Consider the following 21998-nt stretch of genomic DNA (forward strand, 5'->3'; position numbering starts at 1 on the left):
TGGCTTCAGCCAGACTGACCCAGATGCCCAAGGGCTGGGCTACTTGGAGGCTGTCCCGTCCACATAACGGAGCAATGAGTCGGGCAGGGTGTTCTGCCCGGTGAGGGGGGAACCTGTCAGTCCTAAGCCCCCCGCCGGGAGCTGGCAGACTAGCAGGGCAACAAACACAGCCAGGGAAACAGATGAACGTGCAGGCCCGACCTGCGATCAGTGTAACAAAGGAGAAAAGCAGGGCCGGCCCCAGCGGCGGCTGCAGGGCAGCGGGGCTCCGCAGCCGCTGGGCTCAGGCGGTCAGAGGGCCTCTCGGAGGAAATGAAGCCGAAACGAACTTTGAAGGCTGAGAAAAAGCTTACGCGCAGGCGGTTGAGACCAGCAGAGGAGCCCGCAGGTGTGAGGCCCCCGAGGCCAGGAGGAGGCTGCCCAGAGCCGCCAAAGGTGGGCTTGCGTGCCGAGACGCGTTCTGATTTCACGGGGGAAGGTCTCAGCGGCCCCCCGAACCTGGTGAGCAGGGAGATCACCCGGGAGGCTGATCGGAGGTGACCGAGTTTCTGTCTCCCTGTTTGAAGACCCCCTCCTCAGCCCACGCTGCCTTCCCCGCCCGGCAACACACCTGGACGCGGCCCCGCGGTGCCCGTGTCCTGCCCACGGCCCCCAACGCACACCACCTCTCAGGCCCCACTGCCCACGCTCAGATGGAGAGCCATTCCATGTCCCTGCTGGGCGGAGCGCAGGGTACGCACCCATCCGCCTTCTGAGTCAATACAGACAGACAAGCAACCCCACAGAAAATAAGCTGGGGGGGCAACAGCAAATTCACAGAAACACAAATGGCCCGGAAGCTAGAAAAATACCCTCGGGTGCCCGAGAAGGCAGATGAAAGCAGGGAGGTGTCCTTTTCCCATCAGCTGGCAGATATGAAAAGACTGACAGTGCCCCGTGCTGGGCAGGGAGCAGAGAGGGACAAGGAGCTCCGGTGCCCTTTTGGTAAAGGTGTGAACTGGGTCCGCCTCCAGGGAGAGCAGGTCGGCAGACAATATTCCCATTTACCTTTCTGCTTCCGGGAATGTCTTTAACTTCCACTCACAGGTCTATTTGCACACGGGTGCAAAGCCGTACGTGCGAGGATTCTCATCCCCGCGGGATGCGCTCAGGCTGTGCTAAAAATCGGAAAGCACACGGGACCAACGGGCCCTGTGCACCCCCTGAGCGGGAAGCAGGTCACACAGCGGCCTCTCACCAAAAATGCTCAGCCCGAATCCCATCACTAAGAAACAGACCCAACCAGATGGGGGATGATCCACAAGGCAACAGGCCTGGACTCTTTAAGTGTCAATGGCATGAAAGAAAACAGGTGGGAAGAACGTTCAAGAATAAAGGAGACTAAAGACAGAGAGACATGCTCACCAATTGTGGCGGGTGACCCTAGACTGACTCCTGAAGAAGGGAAGGTAGACACACGTCTGTAAAGGGGCCCTGGGGGCAGGGAAACGGGACCGGGGACTTTCTGTGGGTGATATTTGGGTACAGGCCTGTGCTAAAGCCTAGGTGTGATGACGCAACTCACTTTCAAATGGTTCAGAAAAGAGAGAGAGAGATGGAGAGAGAAAGCAAAATGTTAATAACTGACGCATCTAGATGAAAGTATTACAAGGTGTTCATTGTACTGGCTTTTCCCCCCAACTTTTCTCTATGCTTAAAACTTTTCAGAAGAAAGAGTTGGGGGAGAAACTGATGAAGAAGACAAAGAAATCCCCCAGAAACAGCATAGACCATGACCTGCTAACTTTACCTTCAAGGATCCTGGTAAAAACCTGCAGCAACAGAGACAGGCCCGGGGCTCAGAACACCTGGCTCTGTGGCTGAGGAAACCGTCTTCTCTCCTGGCCCTCAGTTTCCCCACCTGTAGCCAGAGTTGGCAAATGCATGGCTTGCACACACACCCCCCACTGCCCGTATCCGTGGAGACATAGATAGTCAATCAACTATTCTTTGTGTCCGTGTGATTCGGTCCCCATCCCGTGAGCTCCTAAGGGTGGGATGGAGCTGATGCATCTCGCCTGGCCCATCCCAGGGCAAGGAGGAGAGTGGATCCACTCAGTGTCTGATGAACGAGCAAACAGCTGAGAGAATGGATGACTGCACCTAGGCGACTGGACACCCCATGGGAAAGGTGATGGTGTGGGTTCTGAATGTGGAAACCCCTCCACCCAGTGCCCCGACACCTTGCCTAGAGGCTGGCATGGCAGGAAGTCCTTTCACCTTGCTGGCCTCACTTTACCCATCTACACTGGGGACACAAGGAGTACCCACTTCACTGGATGGTGGGGAAGGACCAGTGAAGTCCCACATGTTAAGGGCTCTGGCCTGGTCTGCCTGTGGCCTGACCACAGGACCACCTGCCACAGAGCTGCCGCTGGGACCGTGAAAACCCAAACTGTGTATTTGCATATCCATTATTATTCCCAACAGCCGGAGGTGGGAGCAGCCCGAGTGTCCACAGCCCGATGGACGGACAAACAAAATCTGGCCTGTTCATACAACGCAGTATTATTCAGCTTAAAGGGGAAGGGGGTTCTGACGCAGGCTACAGCGCAGATGACCCTTGACGATGTTATGCTCATTGAAACAGACCAGTCACAGAAGGACAAATATTATATGTTTCCACTTATATGAGGTCCCTAGAGCCGTCAAACTCATAGAGACAGAAAGCAGAAGTGTGGTTGCCAGGGGCTGGGGAGGGGGTGGGGGATTGGTGTTTAATGGGGACAGAGTTTCAGTTTTGCAAGATGAAAAGAGTTCAGGAGATGATGGTGCTGATGGTGGTACAGAATGAATGTATTTAACGCCACAGAACTGTACACTTAACGATGCTTATTTAAGATGGCAAATTCTAGGTTGTATTTATTTTACCACAATTTAGTTGGCCCCGTGCCCAGGTCAGCGAAACTCCAAAGCTGTAAGGTGTTGGCGGTCGGGGGGCGGGGGAGCTCTGGCTGAGCCTAGGGAGGAGTGGGCTTCACCCACTGACCCCGTCGGGTCTGCTTTATGGGTCAGGGGACCATCACCCACCAGCATCTCTGCATCACCAGGCAACGGGGTAGGTTAAGGGGAGTTACAACCATACCCCTCTGAGACACGTCCACAGGCTAAGGGAAGTAGAGGAAGGAAGGTGCAGGACATTTTCTCATCAGCGGGGCTAAATATATCCCTCGCTGCCTGGGGCAGCGTCTCGCAATGTGGCCTTGGGTCCAGCTGCAACTTTCCCCAGCATGGCTGTGTTCCCGCTCAGGCCTCGGGGAACCAAGGCTGCCCTGCTGGACAGAGACGCTTCCCGGGTCCTGGGAGCTGTGGCCCTGGGACCCTCACCCTGACACAGCTCAGGCATTTAGGCCCCCATGGGTCCGGGGCCCCTGCTCTGCACAGGCGCTCACGGGTTCAGAGGATTCTGAGCCGGGGGACACAGTGCCCCCTCTGGAGTCCCTATAGAGGAAGGCAGATGGAAAGGGCCCAGACTCACCTGGACAAGTGGACAAGCAGTGGGGATGACAGCAGGAATGGGACAGGGTCAGGGAGCCAGCAGGACATCTACCCGCAGGGCAGATGCTGGAGGACTGTGGGGAGGGGCAGGGAAGGAAGGCGCCCCAGAAGGGGAGCAGCCTGGGCAAAGATGGGGGGATGGAGAGGGGGTAGCCCACTTGGGGAACCTCCAAGAGCCCAGCCTGGCCGCCAGGCACAGCGACCACGTGGAATTGCGGGGATGCTCTTCAGCCACTCCAAGTCCGGCCGGGGCAAGGTGGGCTCAGAGGCCCACCAGACGAGGCCCCGCCTTCAAAGCACCCCGCACCGATGGGAAAGTCCACCAGGAAGACGGCATCATGGCATCTCAAGAAATGAAGCAGATACCTCTTGATCCAGCAATCCCACCCTGGGACGTGCCCCAAGGAAATGAAAGCAGGGACTCAAATAGATATTGCTCACCTGTGTTCACAGTGGCATCATTCCCAACAGTCAAGAGGAGGAAGCAACCCACGTGTCCACGGAAGGATGGATGGATCGACAAAATGTGGTCCATCCCCACAATGGAATATTATTCAGCCTTGAAAAGGATGGAAGTTCTGACAGCTGCTGCAACATGGACGAACCTTGAGGACACTAGGCTCAGTGAAATGAGCCGGTCACGAAAGCACCAGCACTGAATGATTGGCTGCACTTCTGTGAGGACCCTAGAGTTGCCACGTCCACAGAGGCAGGAAGCAGAACGCTGGGCACCAGGGGGCGGGCGGCGGGAAGGCGGATGAAGAGTTACTTAATGGGGACAGAGCTGGTTGGGGAAGACGGAAACATTTCTCGAGAAGGATGGTGGTGAAGGTTTCACAACCATGTGAATGTACTTAGTCCCACGAACTGCACACTGAAAAACAGTTACAGTGGCACAGCTAATATTACGTATATCTGACCACAACAGAAAAAGTTTGTTTAATGCAAAGAACACTCCGCACTTAGTGATGGAAAGAGAATGTGGCCAAACCACAGAAAACCCACTCAGCGGAATCACACCCAGCTGCTCATAAGCGTGCTGTAAGACCGTATGTCCTGCGTGAGGGAGGCTTGCCGGGTGGGTCCCGAGGTGGAGTCCACGCAGACGGGACAGCCGGCCACGGGCCTCTCCAGAGGCACACGCTGTTTCCTCTTCAATCGTCCGCTCTTGCAAAAACAAACACCTGTCTTGTTTATTGTACAATTAATGATAAAGCAGACTCTGAAAAACTCAAGTGAGAGTGACGCCCCTAGAAGGGGTCAGGGCCCCCCTTTAAGGTCCCTGGTGGCAGAGGGTGGCACCCAGATATGTGTGGAAAGAAGACAAGAGCCAGCTGTTTCAAAAGAGAGATGCCACGGGCTTCCCTGGTGGAGCAGTGGTTGAGAGTCCGCCTGCCGATGCAGGGGACACGGGTTCGTGACCCGGTCTGGGAAGATCCCACGTGCCGCAGAGCGGCTGGGCCCGTGAGCCATGGCCACTGAGCCTGCACGTCCGGAGCCTGTGCTCCGCAACAGGAGAGGCCACAACAGTGAGAGGCCCGCGTACCGCAAAAAAAAAAAGAGAGAGATGCCCACGGTCCAGCTTGCCAGTCTGGAGGGTCAGAGCAGTGCAGTGGCAGCTGAGAGCTCTGGAGGACCAGTAGACTCTGAATCAATGCCGCGGAGGCCTGGGCGTGTGAGCAGGGTCTTTTTAAGCCAGTTTTCTCATTAAAACCAACGGCAATGCCTGCTTCCCTGCGGACATGCCTTCTGCAAGGTCACGACACCTGACCTCCAGCTCTCGCTGTCTGCACACCCCGTTCTCCTGTGATCCATCGCCGGGTGGTGGGGAGAGCCTGGGACCAACGGACAGCCCTGGGCTCGAATCACAGCTGTGCCCTGTTCCGGCTGTGTGACCTCAGCCGCCCCTTCCCCCCAACCCCTAGAGCCCTAAGCATTTCTGAGGATTCTGGGGAAACTCTAATGAGGTCACAAACATTGGAGCGCTCAGAGAAGTAATGGCCCAAGCACATGTGAGCTGTAATCTTATGGATTATAAGACCTAGAAAGGAACTTCCCTGGTGGCGCAGTGGTTAAGAATCCGCCTGTCAGTGCAGGGGTCACGGGTTTGAGCCCTGGTCCGGGAAGATCCCACATGCCGCGGAGCAACTAAGCCCGTGCACCACAACTACTGAGCCTGCGCGCTAGAGCCCGTGAGCCACAACTACTGAGCCCGTGAGCCACAACTACTGAAGCCCGCGCGCCTAGAGCCTGTGCTCCACAACAAGAGAAGCCACCGCAATGAGAAGCCCGCGCACCGCAACAAAGGGTAGCTCCCGCTCGCCGCAACTAGAGAAAGCCCGCGCGCAGCTACGAAGACCCAACGCAGCCAAAAAAAAAAAAAGACCTAGAAAGACCCACAAGTCTGGGCCCCAGACGTGGCTGGTAGTTAATTACCAGCCCCTCCCCCTTCTGGGCAGGACCACGGCCACGCGTGGCCTCCTTCAGAGCCTGCTGTGCAGTTCATCTTCCCGCAGCTCGCGGGCACCCAGGGAAATGGCTTTCGCCAAATATTGACAGGATTCGGGTCTATTTGCTCCAGCAGAGGCAAGGAATCGATATCTGAATATTCTGCTTCCACAGATGAGGGGAGGGTGCATGAGACTGCGTTTAGTGTTCCGAGCAGACCTGTACACGGGTGTGATCACAGCTGATCCGCAAGTGAAGGCGATTCAGAGCCCTAAGTAAAGGCGCTGGCTTGCCGGGCAGGGTCCAGGGATCCATCGTGAAATTTCTTCCGTCCGCGTGCTTGGGGCCAAGTCCCTCAGACTTCCCAAGGGACAGCCTCCGTGTCGAGTGGGTCCGTCACACTGTCTGGGCACGAGCTTCTGCTCCCCAGCTTCGAGCAGGAGGCGATAAAACACCCCGAGTCCTGGTGCAGGGGAGGCGCTGCTGGACAAGGCTGTCCTGATGCTGCCCAGGTGGCCAGTGACTGTGCCCCCTGACCTCGAGCCACAGATCCCAGCCACTAGCGCCGTTCCTCTCCAAACTGCTGTGGCCCCGCGCGTCAGGAGGTGCCGTGGGAAATAAAAGGTTCTATTCCTGGTGTAACCCCTTTCCCAGAACTGGGGCAGTGGGTCCTGAGCCTCCTCTCTGCGTCTCTGGGTCTCACCAGTCTACACGGCACTGAAGCCCACCGCTGTGACCCACCACGCCCAGGCCCGCCTCCCTGGCCAGACTGTACCTCCAGGGGGCGCTGCCTGGCATCACCCAGTGGGGACCGGGCAGGGACCCCAGCCTCCAGGGTAGGCACGCAGCCGTGCGCGCGGCTCCCACCTCAGATGCGGTGGGCACACGTACCCATCACCCGGGGTCACGGGGCGCCCTCCTCACCCCGGACCTGAAGAGCTACCGGGTTTAGGAAGATGCGCTAAAGCCTCAGAGGAGGCCACTTGTGCCCCAGGCCGTCTGCCACTCTTGAATGAAATGATGCCCAGGGTTGTGTGTGGGCTGCAAGGGCTCGTGGGGTCAGCTGTCAAGCACTGGGTCACGGGCATCCCTGCTGCTGGGCAGGGAGGGGGCCCAGGCTACCTGAACAGGTGCCGCGCCTCCACCTGGACCCCCAGTGCTGTCCCTGCACGGCTGGAGAAAGGTGCCGCTTCCCTCTGCCCTCCCCCTGCCCCCGGAGAACAGGGCCACCATTCCTGATGAAGCTGCCAGGCCCCTAGCCCTCTGAGAGGAAGTGGGCTGGGCACGGCCCTGGATGAGTCCCAGGTCTGGGGGAGGACAAGCGGCCAAGGAAGACAGTTGAGTGGGGCATCCGTGTCCCCTCTGCTGGTCCCATCCCCCCTGCCATCCATAGTGACAAACAGGTGAGGCCTCCCTGCACCCTGGCCACACCTGCACTAGGGCCTTTACTCCCTCCCTTCACAGCTAGACGTGTTGAGAGGCCTTGACACCCCCATCCCCGCCCTGGCTCTGCCCGGAATCATGGCGGGCGGGCAGGGGGGACGCGGTGCAGCTCTAGCAGACGCCCAGGGGCCTGAATTCAGCAGAGACGTGGTCCCACGCTCCCTCCCTTTCTCTCCTCTGCGGATGCGGTGACTCCTCAGCCACGTCATCACTGAGCACTTCCGGCAAGCGAGGTGCCGTGCAAGGTACGTTGAGAGGTGACATAGTGCCTGAGAGGCAGATGGGCTGTGGGCCCCTGCCATGGGCCTGGCACCTTACCCAGGGCCTAGCCTGGGGCAGAGGCGTGAGTGAAGCTCCTCAAACACTCGCTCTACTCTCACCTCTGCATGTCCTGCCGGATGCCCTTCTGCTGATTTGTCTGGCTAACTCCTACTTAGTGGGATGTCACCTCCTTCAGGAAGCCTGCCAGGATTTCTCTCTCACAGCAGGTTCCTTACCGGCCTCCTCTCTGTCCCCACAGCTTCTCCAGAGAAGTGCTTTCTCATGGTATGTTTTCCTCACGTGCTATCCGCCTTTCTCATTAGGCTGGGAGCTCCTGGAGGGAAGAACTCCATCAAGGCCACCTCCAGTGCCTGGCCAAGGGGTCCATACACTCAAGTGAAACCACCGGCTCTGCCCAACCCCCAGCCCGGGGATGCTGGGTTGACTCGTTGCCTGTCCATGAGACCCAGGGAGGGGGGGAGGGTCTCCTGTGAAAGGGGTGTCCTTCCCGGTGTCAGGAACTTTGTTGGGGAGGATTCGGGGAGCTACCCCCTCCCTACAGACTGCTTTCAGGGGGTTCCCAGGAGGTGCCATGGCTAGGAAGCATTCTGAGGCCCAGCTCTCCCACCGTCAGCCCCAGATCCAGAGCAAAGCCCTGTTGAGGTCTCCTGCGGGGCTGCAGGGGTGCCCTGGGAGTGAGGGGAAGGGGGGCGGCAAAGCTCAGAGCGGGGCACCCATGGGGAAGCGGGCCCTGTGCCCGGGGGACGGGGGCAGGAATGTCCTGAAGGCCCGATTTCCAGCAAGATGTCCTGCCCAAGGGGCCAATCTTGGAGGCTGTGGGTCACACTTTAAGTGAAAAGAGGGAAAGTTTCTCTGTAAGTCCATTTCAGAGGCTGCCCCCCCCACCGCCCCCTCCCAGGTGACGACATCCCTGTGCCATCACGCCCCAACCCAGCCGGCAGAGCAGGAACCCACCCTCTCTGCCACGTGAGGCGTGGAGGCACCTAAGCCCGGCTCACGCTGAGCCGCGAGCAAACTGACCTACATGTAACGCAGATGACGAGGGAGGGAAGACACCGCCCAGCAGAAGCCCAGGGTCTGGAGGGGCTGCCTGGGTTCACAGGCCGGCTCTCCCACCGCCAGCTGGGTACTCGGGGCAGGTTTCTCGAGGTCACCTGGCCTCCATGTCCCCACCTGTAAAATGGGCAGTCACGGAAACCACCCCCGCAGCGTCGGGAGGACTCAATGAGTGATACTGTCCGGGGCCGTTACTGTTATTGTTACTGCCATTCTCTTCCGCCTGCGAGGCCTGAGCCCTTGGAAAAGCGTAACGATGCTTCTGGTCTCTCAGAAGACCCGGTGGGGAGATGCACGCACGCAGAGGAGGCTGCACTGGCGGTGCTCCCAGAGTGGGTCACCTCCTCCCTTGCCAGCCGTTGACCTTGGGTTGACCTTGGGGGGGGGTCTTGCCTCCTGTCTTTGTCTGCCTGCCCTCATCTGTAAACTGGGAGCAAGAATCCTCGCCCCACAGGGATTTGCGGCATTCAAGACGGAGCCTGGACGACGTCTCTACCAGGCCTGGCGTTACTAGATGCTCCGTCAACAGCAGACATAGAACTTTATCAGACAAATCACTTACTCCCCTGAGCTCTGCTCCGACGCCGGCTGGGCGTTGGGGCGCCCGAGGTTGCCAGCACACACCCAGGATATATTTAGCTCTCCGCTGGAGCCCTGCCGGGGCTGGGCATTCCCACAGAGGATGCCGAATTTCAGACCAGCTCCCAGCTCCTCACAGGCCACCGAGAAATTTGCCCCAGAGCACAACTCCCCTTGTTTATAACAGTAGACTAAATTATCCCAAGAGCACACCCCACACACACACACACACACACACACACACACACACACTAAATTCCTGTATCATGTCAGTGCCACTCAAAGGCCTAGTTCCGCAGTGAAAGTCCACCTCCCAAAATAGAGAACGCCGTCCTGTCCCTGGAGGAGGACCTGGCTGCTGCCAGCAGGTCAGACAGCTGCTCTCCAGTCAAGCCTCTTGAGACCCACCCTGTCCCCCTCACATCCTTAAAATGAAGAAGCAAAAGGAAATAAAACAGCCAAGCGTCAGGGAAAAGGCAGCGCTGCCCGTAGCTCTTGCAATGCGATGTATTTTCTTCTGGTGCATTTTGCCTGCGTATTTTGCAGATGACACGGCGTGTAATCTATATTCCTCATTTATCACCAGCATAGACACATGCATTGTACTCCTCCTTCACAATCACTTTAATGGCTACGTAATACTCCAGCTTTTATCACCAGTTCCAAGTTTGGTCTAGGGTATTGGATCCCCAGTACCCTAGCAGGGCACCTGCGGGGTCAAAGCCATGTTCATAATAACACTGAGATGGGGAATTCCCCGGAGGCCCAGGGGTTAGGACTCCGCACTTTCACTGCCAGGGCCCAGGTTCAATCCCTGGTCAGGGAGCTAAGATCCCGCAAGCCTCGAGGCGCAGAGGCAAAAATAAAAAAGATTGAGATGTTATTGTCTTCCACCGCTCCCACTCCCTCCTGAGTATACCATGGAGTTTTCCGGAAGCCCCGTGACATGTGACATCACAACTGATAGAAAACAGGCCGGACAGGAGCTCCAGCAGACGTCTCTTAAGCCAAACGTTAATGAGATTTGCAAAACCGTAAAGCAATGCCACTCTGATCCCTGAAAACACTCCTACATTAACATCCAAAGGGCTATTATTCTTATTCAATGAATTAAAAATCCTCCATTTTAAGGTCTAATACAGCAAATATCAATAAATACCATGCATTCAACCAAAAACTCTTTGGGGTCCTCAATAAATTTGAGTGAAGGGGTCCTACGCCCTCAAAGTTGGAGAACAGCTGCTACGGATGGATGGACGATGATGAACTGGCCCAGCATCTGTGGCTGGACATTCACCCTGCAGAGTACGTGACCCCTTCAGCGAACGACTTTTTATGCACAAATCATAACAGCCGCCGCCTTCTACCAAAGGGCACGAACATATTTAAGCCTCAGTGCATCTCGCCTAACTGCCTCTCAGAGACTATGCACACTGACGGTCAGCCATCCCCGACGGCATCCAGCTCAGAGGATCGGGGGATGTGTACAATTAGCTGACTTAACAGTCACAATTTTTTTTTTTTTTTTTTTTGCGATACGTGGGCCTCTCACTGTTGTGGACTCTCCCATTGCGGAGCACAGGCTGGCCATGGCTCACGGGCCCAGCCACTCCGCGGCATGTGGGATCCTCCCAGACCGGGGCACGAACCCGTGTCCCCTGCATCGGCAGGCGGACTCTCAATCACTGCGCCACCAGGGAAGCCCCAACAGTAACAATTTTTAACTAACGACGGGTCTTTCCTCCAACCTTCAGCTATTCTAGAGACCCACACAGGAAGGAGAAAGGGTTTCAGTCCCAGAGACAGAACGTTTGAGAAGCTGCCTGGGGATGCTGAATAATGCCCCCCTCCCCCGGATATACCCACGTCCTCAGCCCTAGGACCTGTGGACGTGACCTTACCTGGTTAAAAATCACGCGGTTGGTCTTTGCAGATGTGATACAGTTAAGGACCTTGAGATGGGAGATTCTCCTGAATTATCTGGGTGGGCCCTAAATGCAGTCACAAGCATCCTTAGAGAGGCAGAGGGAGATCTGACCACACACACGGATGGGAGAGGAGAGACCTGAAGATGCCTGCATTGAGGTCGGGGCGATGCGGCCGCAAGCCAAGGAGCGCTGGCAGCTGGGAGAGACGGGGGGCGGATTCTCCCCAGAAGCTCTGGAAGAAGCGCAGCCCTGCCGACACCTTGACTTCAGCCCAGTGACATGGATTTTGGACCTCGGGCCTCCAGAACTGTGAGAGGATAAGCTGCTGTTGTTTTAAGCCCCGAGGTTTACGGTGCTCCATTCCAGCAGCCCCCCTCCTACTGGACGCCCCAGTGACGGAGGCTGACCCCTCCTTCGCCAGCCCCATTCCCTCACCAACAGCATGGGCTGTCAGAAAACCTCGCCGTGCGCTGCAGAGCGCCTCCCAAAGGGGCTCACGTCGGGGCTCGGTGTGTGTGCTGCGCCAGCTATTTTAATTCCTTGTAGCTCCTTCAAAGGCTGCTGGCCGGCTGCTCCGTTGTGCCCCAGTGAGCTGCTCTCAGAGAAGGAATTTGGGGTGTCAGGTCAGGAGATGGGTGCCAATGGAGGAAAGGAAGGGTCAGCCGTGGCAGGGGCAGAATAAAGCTCTCATGTGGCAGCCCCGGGCCTCGCAGGGCTGCAGAGGGGCCCAGCCTGGCCAGAGGGGAGAGAATGAGTCGGCGGGAGGAGAGGGCTGGAAGGGAAGAGCAGTGAAAGCAACACTGAGGTCTGGCGGGGTCGGGAGGGCGGGGAGACCTGCCCAAGGATTCCAAAGGCGGCCCTGGCAGGACCACCCTTCATCCTCAGCACACAGCCCTGCTCTGCACCCCACGCCCGTCCCACGCCCGTCCCAGGCAGCCAGGGAGGCACCTGGCTGGACGCTGGGCTTCTGCACACATATCACGTTTCCTGATTTCCGCGGCATGTCGGAGGCGTGCTCGAGGGAACCGATGCTTGAAACCCTGCACTCCACAATTACCCTCCAAGCGCCTGGCAGACGAGGCCGGTCTCAGAGCCGAAGGACAGCAAGAGCAGCAGGAAGGCCAGCGAGAAGTGTGTCACAGAGGCCCCCGGGGGCCTCGAGTCAACGCGGCGCCATCACAGCAGCAGCAGGGATGCTCGGGGCCGCAGGCGTTGGCCGTGCCGAGGCCCCGGGCCCGCCGTTGGGCGCACACCCGCTCACCCATCCGGACGGCCCCTCCCGTGCGGCTGGCTCACTCCAGCCACACTGGACGGTCTGCTGACCCTTCGCCACCTCCCTGCCTACCTGGGTCGCACTCCCGCGCGAGCGCACGGGTCTCGCACAGCCTCACCCCGCCTGGGTCCCCGCACGCCGTGGGTATCAGACTGCGCCCCGTCCGGGGGGGAGACTGGGCCACCTGAGCTGGCAGAGAGTGTGGCCGCAGAACCGGCAGGTGTGGACGATTCAGAGCTCACGGGTCAGGTGTTCACTCGGGGAACGGGAGCGGGAAGCCGACCGGAGGCCGGGAGGGTTGTTTCAGCAAGAGGCCATGCGGGTTTTGGACCAGGCAACTGGCCAGGCTAGAATCCCGGCTGCCAGGTTACCGGACACACCCCTGCTGTCCAGCCTCGGTTTCCTTACCGGTAAACTGCAAACAACCAGGACTGACATTCAGAATATTTACGAGGGTTCCCCACGCCCCACTCAGCAGGGGTGCAGCCACGCGCATGCGCCCGGCACGTCCTGAGCCCGGCGGGGAATCCCCCGCCCCGGGTGTAAGGCCGCAGCCTGGAGCGGCCAGTTCTCCGTGCCACTGTCTCCTCCTTGGGCCCTCAGGTGCTCATTAAAGGCTTTGGAGGCAGAGGCAGCCTGAGTAGGAAGAGGCCCGGCTGCGTGTGACACCACAGCCCATCACGCAGCTCCGGAACAACGTGCAGTTGGCAAAACGGGGCAGCCCGCCTTCCTCGGCTCGGGGCGCCTTCCCGCGTCTGCAAAGCCAGCAGGGCCGCGTCTTCTCTCCTCTCTGACCTCTGCTTCCGCCACCACAGCCCCTCTTCTCTGACCCTCCTGCCCCCTCCTCCTCGATGGCATGGACCCCACCGCATCACCTGAGCCCCACTGCGAGCTCTCTAACTTAGTCACATCCTCGAGGTCCCTTCTGCCATGTAGGGGACACACCCACCGGGTCCGGGCATGAGGACAGGGACATCTTGGGGGGCCGTTGTTCAGTCTGAGATGAGGCAACTCAGAGAGGGGCAGTGTCTAGCCCCAGGTCACACAGCAGGCAGGACCAGGCACAAGTCCTCGGCAGGAGCCCCTGGCTCCGCCTGCTGCCCACGGTCCTGATGAGGGAGGACCCTAAAGGAGTGGAGGAAAGGGTCCTGGGCGTCTTGGGTTCCGGGGGAGGCGTGGGAGACGGAGGAGGAATTTCAGGACAGTGCTCTGCACACAGCAGGCGCTCAACAAACCGAGTGAGCGAGCTTTTCCAGAACAGCTGTGAGCCCTCAAGAGGCGGCTGGTGGCTGGGAACAGACGTGGCTCCGACCAGACGGAGGCTGGACCGTACCGGGGCCCGTGGGGGCCGCTGTGGGCGCTGCGGCTGCACAGTGCTGCCCGCCTCCATCCCGCGTCTAGGCTCCCCCGGGTGGCGGTGGACAGTTGTATAGTGCGGTGGCGGGGGGGGGGGGGGGACGCGCAATTCCAGGACCAGCCCTCTGCCCAGGAGGACAAAGGCCCCAGTGTCCCCTGGTTCTGAGGAGCGTTCCGCACGGTCCCCTAGCAGGACTGAGCCCCCCTGACCCACAGTGACCACCCACCCATCCAGATACCCGCCTGGCTCTGCCTCCCTCCCCGTCTCCTCCTCCCACTTGTGCTTCCTGGGACCACCTCCCAGGCAAACCACCTGCACTCCTATCCCCGTCTCTCGGAACGTGAATGGAGACAGCTGCGGGGCTGCCGAACTGATACGGGGTCCGCGGGGTGGCCATGGAGACAGCTGTGGGGCTGCCGAACTGATACGGGGTCCGCGGGGTGGTCATGGAGACAGCTACGGGGCTGCCGAACTGATAGGGGGTCCGCGGGGTGGTCATGGAGACAGCTGCGGGGCTGCCGAACTGATACGGGGTCCGCGGGGTGGTCATGGAGACAGCTGTGGGGCTGCCGAACTGATAGGGGGTCCGCGGGGTGGTCCCCGCAATCCTTCCTTCTTGGAACTTCATGCCCAACTGCAGCTCCAACTGGGCCCTTGGAGATGTCATTTTCCAGCAAGATCCTGGGGCCACGGACGTCCGAGCAGAAGCAGAAGGTCAGAGCAGAAGGTCGGAGAGAGGCCTGACTGTGGGCCCTCGACCCGGGATGAGGGCAAACAGACGAGAAGGCTGAGCGCGAAGCGGGACCCGAGCTCCGGGTGTTCACGCAGCACCTGTCACAAGGCAGCCTGTGCGGACACGGGGCGGGGTGGGATCCACACAGCTCAGCCTGGCCCAGCCCCGAGGACAGACGCCCAGCAGGGACAGCCCTGCGCGCGTGCCCTGCAGTGACACTGGGCGGTGGCTTCTTGGCGTGCTGGCTGGAATCGGGTTGCCGGCTCGCCTCTCCAGCCCCTTGTTCTGCACGTGAGGAAACTCAAGCAGGACAGCCAGCGCGCCTGCTACGTGCAAGGGGCCAGGCGGAGTCGCCGTGCGGGTGGTGAGGCTCCGAGGCAACCCAAACACCGCTAAGAACCTGGGAGCGGGCAGCTGTCCAGGGACTGGGCTTCTCCCGGCCCTCGGGGGCGGGTCAGGGGGTGTGAACAGGACTGGTGGGCTAGGCGGGGGAGGGAGGAGAACCAGCAATGGAGGAAGAGCTGTGAGCCAGCTGACGATGTCAGCTGATGCCACGGTGGACCCTGCGGGCTTTGCCCCGAGCCCTGGACAGTGTGTCCAGCTATGATAAAAACCACCCCAGGCCCTTGACACCACAGCCCATGAACAGTCCTGTAAAGCGGGTGCTATTATCTCCACCTGACAGGTGGGGAAACCAAGGCAAAGAGCAGTGAGTTACGCAACCTGGTGGCTGGGAACAGAGGTGGCCCCGACCAGACGGAGGCTGGACCACACTGGAGCCCAGGTGTTCTGAAAGCCACCTGGGCATCGAGACCACCTGCCTGGCTGCTTAGGAATCTTCAGCAAAGGCAACACGGTGCGTGAACCCCCCAGTCCGTCATTTTGCACCAGGACCCGTTTAACGTGGGCCTGGCTCCCCCCAGCCCAGCAGCCTCCCCGAGGGCAGGAGGCACCCGCAGGGCTCGCTGTTGGCTGAGTCTAAGGCAAAGCGAGCATCACAGAACTCAAAGCACACCTTCCACCCACCCCAGGCCTTCCTGCGGACACGCACTCAGATGCTCTCCTGGCTTGGGTATCCGTCAGACATCCACAGATGCCGCTTCCCTGACAGGCTGCGGAGAAACCCCCATACACTGGGACCCTCGCGTAAAGGGCAAAGTGCTCCCTGCTGCGATATTGTCAGATGGGGCCTACGTGGCACAGAAGGTGCTCGGAGACCTCCGGGCTCACGTGGCGTGTTTCCCTGAAACGACGGCTGAGCCTCAAAGCCAGACGATCTCTCTGGGGCAGTGGGGGAACAGGGTGGTCAGAAGGAAGCCAGTCCCACCCCTGAGGATGGCAGCAGTCCCTGTTTTTACAGACAGGTACCCTGAGGCCCAGAGAGGGAAGCCGGCTCACCCGAGGTCACACAGAGGTCCGGCAGGTGGGGCTGAGGGTCCAAGGAGCTCAGGCACTGACGGGGCTGGTTGACGCTGGAGGGCTGAGCTGGGACTGGAGGGGCCTGGGACGGCCATCAATGCTGCCTTCCAGCTCCGGAAGGCCACAAGGACCCAGCAGAGGGAAGGACTGGGGCCAGGGGTCAAGGTTACGGGGGGCATGGGGACTTGACCTGGTGAAACTCTCTCACGGTCCGAGCTGTCCATCCCCGGGTGGATCCCCAGGGCCACGCCATGACCCCAGACAGGAGCCCCCGCTGGAGGCCAAGAGCACACGCTTGGGGGCAGACAGAGCAGGGCTGGGGCTGGCTCTGCCTTCCTGGCTATGCGGGCAGGCGCCACGCCTGGAAATGGGAACACGCTTCTCAGCTCAGGGGAGGAGATGGGTTGTAACCACCACTCACACTAGAAAGCGTCATCGTGATGCCCCCAGTGGGTCAAACCTTACCCATCCTCGGCCACACGTTACAAAGTTACCATTGTAACCAGCTAATACATGCAGGGGCAGAAAAGGGTTCAAATGCAGCTCTGGCACTTGCAAATGTCATGAAGTGAAGCCAGGCACCTGACGGGCCCGCCCAGGCATCTGTTTCCCCATCTGTAGGTGGGGACGCTCCAGCGGCCCTGAGAAAGGTCCCAGGAGCATCTGGTCCCGGCACGGGCCCCAAGGGAGCACCCCACAAGCCGAGGCTGCGTGACACTGAAGTAGGGTGCTGCCCGACACCCTAGAGACCTTGGCAATGGAAACATCCCTGAGTAAACAAAGACGCAGCACTCAGGTTGCTGTGCCTCGCGTCCTAGCGGCCCGAGGCCCGCTGCTCGGGCAGCCGGCGGGCTGGGCGCACATCTGACCGGTCCCCACAGCAGCTCGCGAGACCACGCGATCACCTTCAAGAAATACAAGCTGCCGTCTGAACACCACCCAAGTTTTCCTGCTGCAACTATTTTAACTGATTTCCAAGCTCCTCCGCGTGCCACGCACTCAGCACCCTCGGTCGCCACGGAGACCCCAGAAGAGGCGGCAACAGGAGCTCAGAGAGGTTTGACGATCCTGTGCTGGCAGGTGGCAGAGCTGGGATCTGAGGCCAAGGAAGCGCCCGTGTCTGTGCGGAGCCGGGGCTCTGGGGTCAGGCATCCGGCGAGCAGCTCAGCGTCCCAGCAGCTGGCCTGGCCTTGAGGCCCAGCGGCAGGAGAGGCCCGTCCAGAGGCCAGACACCTCCCCACCCGCTCCCTTCACCACCAGACTTGCTGCTTCCCTCTCACCAGCTCACAGCTCTCCCACAATGCAGACGATGCTCTGGACGGTCCGGGTGTCTGACAGGCGACTTCTCCAGAGGGAGGGTCCCACTCCCTTTTCTGGGACAGTAAGACTGGACGGTCCAAGAGTTCAGCAAAGTCAGGGCTTTGGGTCTAGAGAATATGCCATCTACCCCCAAACTACCTCATGGACGGAAACCATAAAGAATCGAAGGGTCTCGGGTGGCGGGTTAGGAAGTGACCCTGGACGTGAGGGACCCACAGTTCGGAGACCAGAATGCCCAGGCTGAGTGAAAGAGCGTCCCGTTGGTTCCTGGGCAACGGCCACCCTTTGCAGATGCCATTTCGGATGAATTTCTGGGTCAGGATGATTTCTCTTTGGCCACACCTAATTCAGATGGAAACACGGAAAACGGGCACCCGTGTCGTTACCTGTGCTAAGATCCACGTGCTGCCATCTGGGAGACCTCCACCCGAGCTAAGGACAGTGGCCCCTGCGGATGGAACGGTCCGACCTCTCACCAAGTCACAGACTCCGGAAGCAGCACGCGGCCGCCTTAGACCTGGAAGCAACGCCCTCTTGTCTCAGTTGATTTCTCATTGCAGAAGACAGGCGCACACAGTGAAGAAAACGGGGGAAAGTGACGGGCAGTATAGAGACGCAGAGGGGGGAGCAGCGGCTCGTTTGCCACCTCCACCAGGAGGACGCCGTGCACGGCTTGACCTACTTCCCTTAGTCTGCTCTCCTCCACTGTCTCGTAAAGTTGAAGTCATATAAGATACACAATCTTGTCCTCAGCTGCTGTCTAAATTAAGCTCTTCTTAAGCACGTTCTCCTAGCATGAAAAACCCCTGTCATTCAGTTAACTAGAATGTTCCCGCCACCCCCAGAGGACAGGTTTCAGGAGGATACAGATGCCGTTTGTTCTCATCCACGGCTGAGCCCCGGGCCCGGAGCAGTGCTGGGCACGTAGCAGGCGTTTAGGAAACCTCTGTCGACTGGATGAACAATCGCATGGCTAGTATCCCATCGCTCCCCCCAACATGTAGCTGGTTTCTAACCTTCTGCTGCTGTCAGGAACGCCGTGGTGAACGTCTGTGGTGACAGCAGAGCCCACACTTGGATTAGAAATGTGTCTCTCTGCTCCAAATGCCGGGGCTGAGCCAACCAGAGCAGGGGACCGGGTCTCAGGCTGTCTGCCACACACCCTCCTGGCCCCCGGAGGGCTGCCTTTCCTTCCCCAGCCCTCGGTTTCCCCTCTGTGTGGGTAGGTGGCTTTGGACTGGAGCATCTCCCAGGCCCCTTCCAGCTCCGTGACCCTAACACAGCAGCCACAGGTACAGAAGAGGGCTAGGCCGGCCACCCAGCTCTCCACCTGGCCCTGCACTCCTGTTTTGGGCCTGCATCCCCCCCACCAAATCCATAATCCAAGATGACTGGTGTCCTTATAAAAAAGAAATAAGGACACAGATACACACAGAGGGAAGATCATGTGAGGACACAGGGAGGAGGCGGCCGTCTACATGGCCAGGAGCGAGGCCTCAGAAGAAACCAATCCTGCCCACACCTTGATGTCAGACTTCCAGCCTCCAGAAGTGTGAGAAGATAAATTTCTGCTGTTTAAGCTGCACGGTCTGTGGTTACTTTGTTATGGCGGTCCTGGAAGACTAACACAGTCCCCCACGAACCTCTGACCACCTGGGGAAATCCTACCCACCAGGCCTGCAGCTGCCCCGGGGAGGACATGCAGGCTCCAGGAGAGCACGGACCCGACGGTGGCAGAGCTGGCGCCGGAGCCCCTCCCAGCTCAGGTTCTTTCCTCTGCCCCGCCTTGCCCTGCCGTGACCACCTGGGCTGTGATGTTAGGAAGCCACCACGAGACTCACCATCATCTCCTGGGTCCCGCCAAGTGTGGGCCAGCATTGTACACAGAGCCAAAGGCGTTCCCTGCACACAGTGGGGAAACCGAGGCGGGGGTAACAGTGAATCAAGCACAGCTAGTGAACTTATCTGATGCAGAACGCCAGCTCCTTCTACCTCACCATGCTGCCACTTGAACAATTTCCCTGGCCACTCGAAATGACTGTGCAACAACACATGGAGGCAACTGCATGAGCCCTTGATGCCAACCCCAGAGCCACCTCAAAGGCGCCCTGGGTTATCGGACTAAAGGAAGATACGCCTGCGGCCCCGATGGCATAAAGGAAAGGGGAGCCTCCCACCCGGGGTGCTTGTACAGGTCACCTCAGAGTCTGACCATCGGCTCGCCTGGGCAGCCGGAGACTGGACCACGTGATCCCAGCCACATCTACTGGCGCCAAGCTCTGGGGGTGATGCCAGCCTTCCCTGGGGAGGGCCGTCAGGGGACCTGACCTTGTTGATGATGGAAGCCCCTGACCTGCCAGATGTGCACAGTGGCTAGACGTTAGAGCCCAAGAGCCCTGCACAAGGGACCACCATCTGCTCTCCCCCACCACGGCTGTGGGTGAAAACTACTGCCTTGCAAATCATCAGCTGGGCTGTGAGCGACAGGTCGAGGGGAGAGCATGCCCACTGCCAGTTCCGAAGGGCTCGGTTAACTCAGCAAGGCTGAGGTCTACTGACCCTTACAAGCTACCGAGAGAGGACCTACTGCGTGGGGGACTTCCCACTCCTACCTTATCCCCTCCAGGGAAGCAGCAATACTGCTTTTACACATCAGGAAGCCAGGCTCCAGAAGGGGCCACGATCTGTCCGCGACCAGCAGGCGGGCGCTGTGATTCAAACCCCAGCCTCCTTGTTCTTTCCGCCCATGATCCCCCAGGGCCCTGGTGCCCACGTACGCCTTCTCCCAGGACAACCACACATGAGGAGGGGGAAAGGTCAGTGCTCCTTCCGGGGCTCCCCCTGATTACAGGAGAGACCGGAGGTATCAATTATGGTCATGGAAAGCCTAAAAGTCCCCTGTGTGCACCCTCCCATTACCCCCACCTGCCATTAGATAAATGCGTCTGGAGGTTCTGTGAAGTCTTGGGGTGCCCCGCTCCCCAGCCACCTCCAGAGAACAGGTTGGCCATTTCAGAAATCCTCTTCTAGAGAATTCTGCCTCCTAGGGCCTGCCACTTGCTCCCCGCCGCTTTCCCAATTCCCACCGCCCATGTGGTCCCTCCTTCCTCACCTAGGAGGGGGAGGGAACTGTTTCCCCCTGGGAGGGGTTGGTCCCTGGAAGCACACCCCCCAAGCAGAGAGCACACGGTAAGTGCTCACTAAAGGCACACTCCCTCCCCAGTCCTCCCCAGCCCCCCCCCCCCGAAAAACAGCTGTCCCCACTGTTTTCTGCACCATGGCCAGAGGCCATACTGCAGTCTGCGGCCAGACAGGCTCAGGGGAGAGCACAGGAGTCCGAAACCTGGCCCAGCTGCGTGAGCTGAGCAAGTGACTCAAGTCTGGTGAGTCTTGGTCGCACCCTGAAAAATGGGGTGACGGCCCCTCCCTGCCAGGGAATGTAGGGAGAAGCCCTCAGCCCAGTGGCGAGCCCCAGAAGGCTCTCGAAAAGGGGCTCTGGTCGCTCCAGACTCTCTCCAGGAGCCAAGGCCCCCGGCTCTAGGCCTCAGTTTCCCCAAGCGCACTAGGCACGGCTGGCTTGTGGCGACGTGGGATTTTTCAGCGCCACACAGAGGCTGTCAGACCCAGCGAGTGCGTCGCCAGCGCCAGCTGTGGGGATACGCAGGGGTGAGGGGCCGCAGAGAGGACGCGCGCACGTCCGGGCGGATCGCACACACCTGCGGGCTCCGCGACCCCAAGTTTGACCCGGGCCAGCCCAGGGCGTCGGGCGTCGGCCTCACGGCCCCCCACCCAGGCGCTGCTGGAGCCGCACAAGGGCGGCGGCCCCTGACGCAAAGGCCCCATGTCACCACACCTCTCCGTGGCAGGGTCTACATTGGTCCCGTGCTCCCTCGCTGGACCCTGGCCGCCTCCTGCAGCCTGTGGCGACCCCGGACGCCAGGGAGAAGCAAAGCAGTGGCGCCTTCCAGACAGCCCAGCGCAGTCACCCCGGCGCCGCGCGGGGAAAGGGTCCCCAGTGCGCGCTGCCAAGCTCACCGCCTGGGGCGCAGGGACAGGGGGCTGCGCGCTGGACCCTCGGGACTGCAAGACCCTGAAGCAGAAGTTGGCTGGAGCAGACCCCCAGTCTGCAGGTGCAGCCACCCCAGCCCTCGCGGCGCCGCGACCCAGCTCGGGGACGCGCGGGTCCCTCGGTCCCCACACTCACCTGCGCTCATCTCAGCGGCAGCTCGGAGTCGGGTCGTCTGGGCTCTGCGCAGCCGATGCTTCTGCCCGCAGGTGCCGCGCCTACCGGCGCGAAGGGCCGCCCGCCCGCCTGCCCGGCTGTCTGCGCCCGCCTGCCCGCAGCGCCGCCGCAGCCCCGCGGCGCGTCCGCCCCCCCCGCCCCGCCCCGCAGACCCCGCCCCGCCCCGCGGCCCCGCCCTTCGCCCGTCCCCCGCCGCTTTGCGGGCGGGGCGCACCCTGGGAAGTGTAGGCGCCGCGCCCCCGCCGCTCCGCCTTCACGCCCCGACCCCCGCAGGGACGGACTACAGTCCCGGCAGGCTGCGCGTCCCGCGCATGCGCAGGCGGGCGACGCCGCTGCGGCCTCCCGCAGTCACTCGTGGGTCTCTGCGGAGTTGTCAACTG

General features: G+C 60.0%; 1 protein-coding gene across 1 annotated transcript in view; it reads right to left on the reverse strand.

Moving 5' to 3' along the window:
• The window catches only part of ABLIM2 (actin binding LIM protein family member 2), a 151597-nt gene extending 129856 nt beyond the window's left edge, over nt 1–21741 (reverse strand). Inside the window, exon 1 of the transcript XR_007477089.1 lies at nt 21580–21741. The gene's annotated coding sequence lies outside the window, so the exon portion shown is untranslated. The remainder of the gene's footprint in view (nt 1–21579) is intronic.
• Nucleotides 21742–21998: the final 257 nt, after the last annotated feature.

The sequence above is a fragment of the Orcinus orca genome, chromosome 4 (assembly GCF_937001465.1).
Source record: "Orcinus orca chromosome 4, mOrcOrc1.1, whole genome shotgun sequence".
Taxonomy (NCBI): Eukaryota; Metazoa; Chordata; class Mammalia; order Artiodactyla; family Delphinidae; genus Orcinus; species Orcinus orca.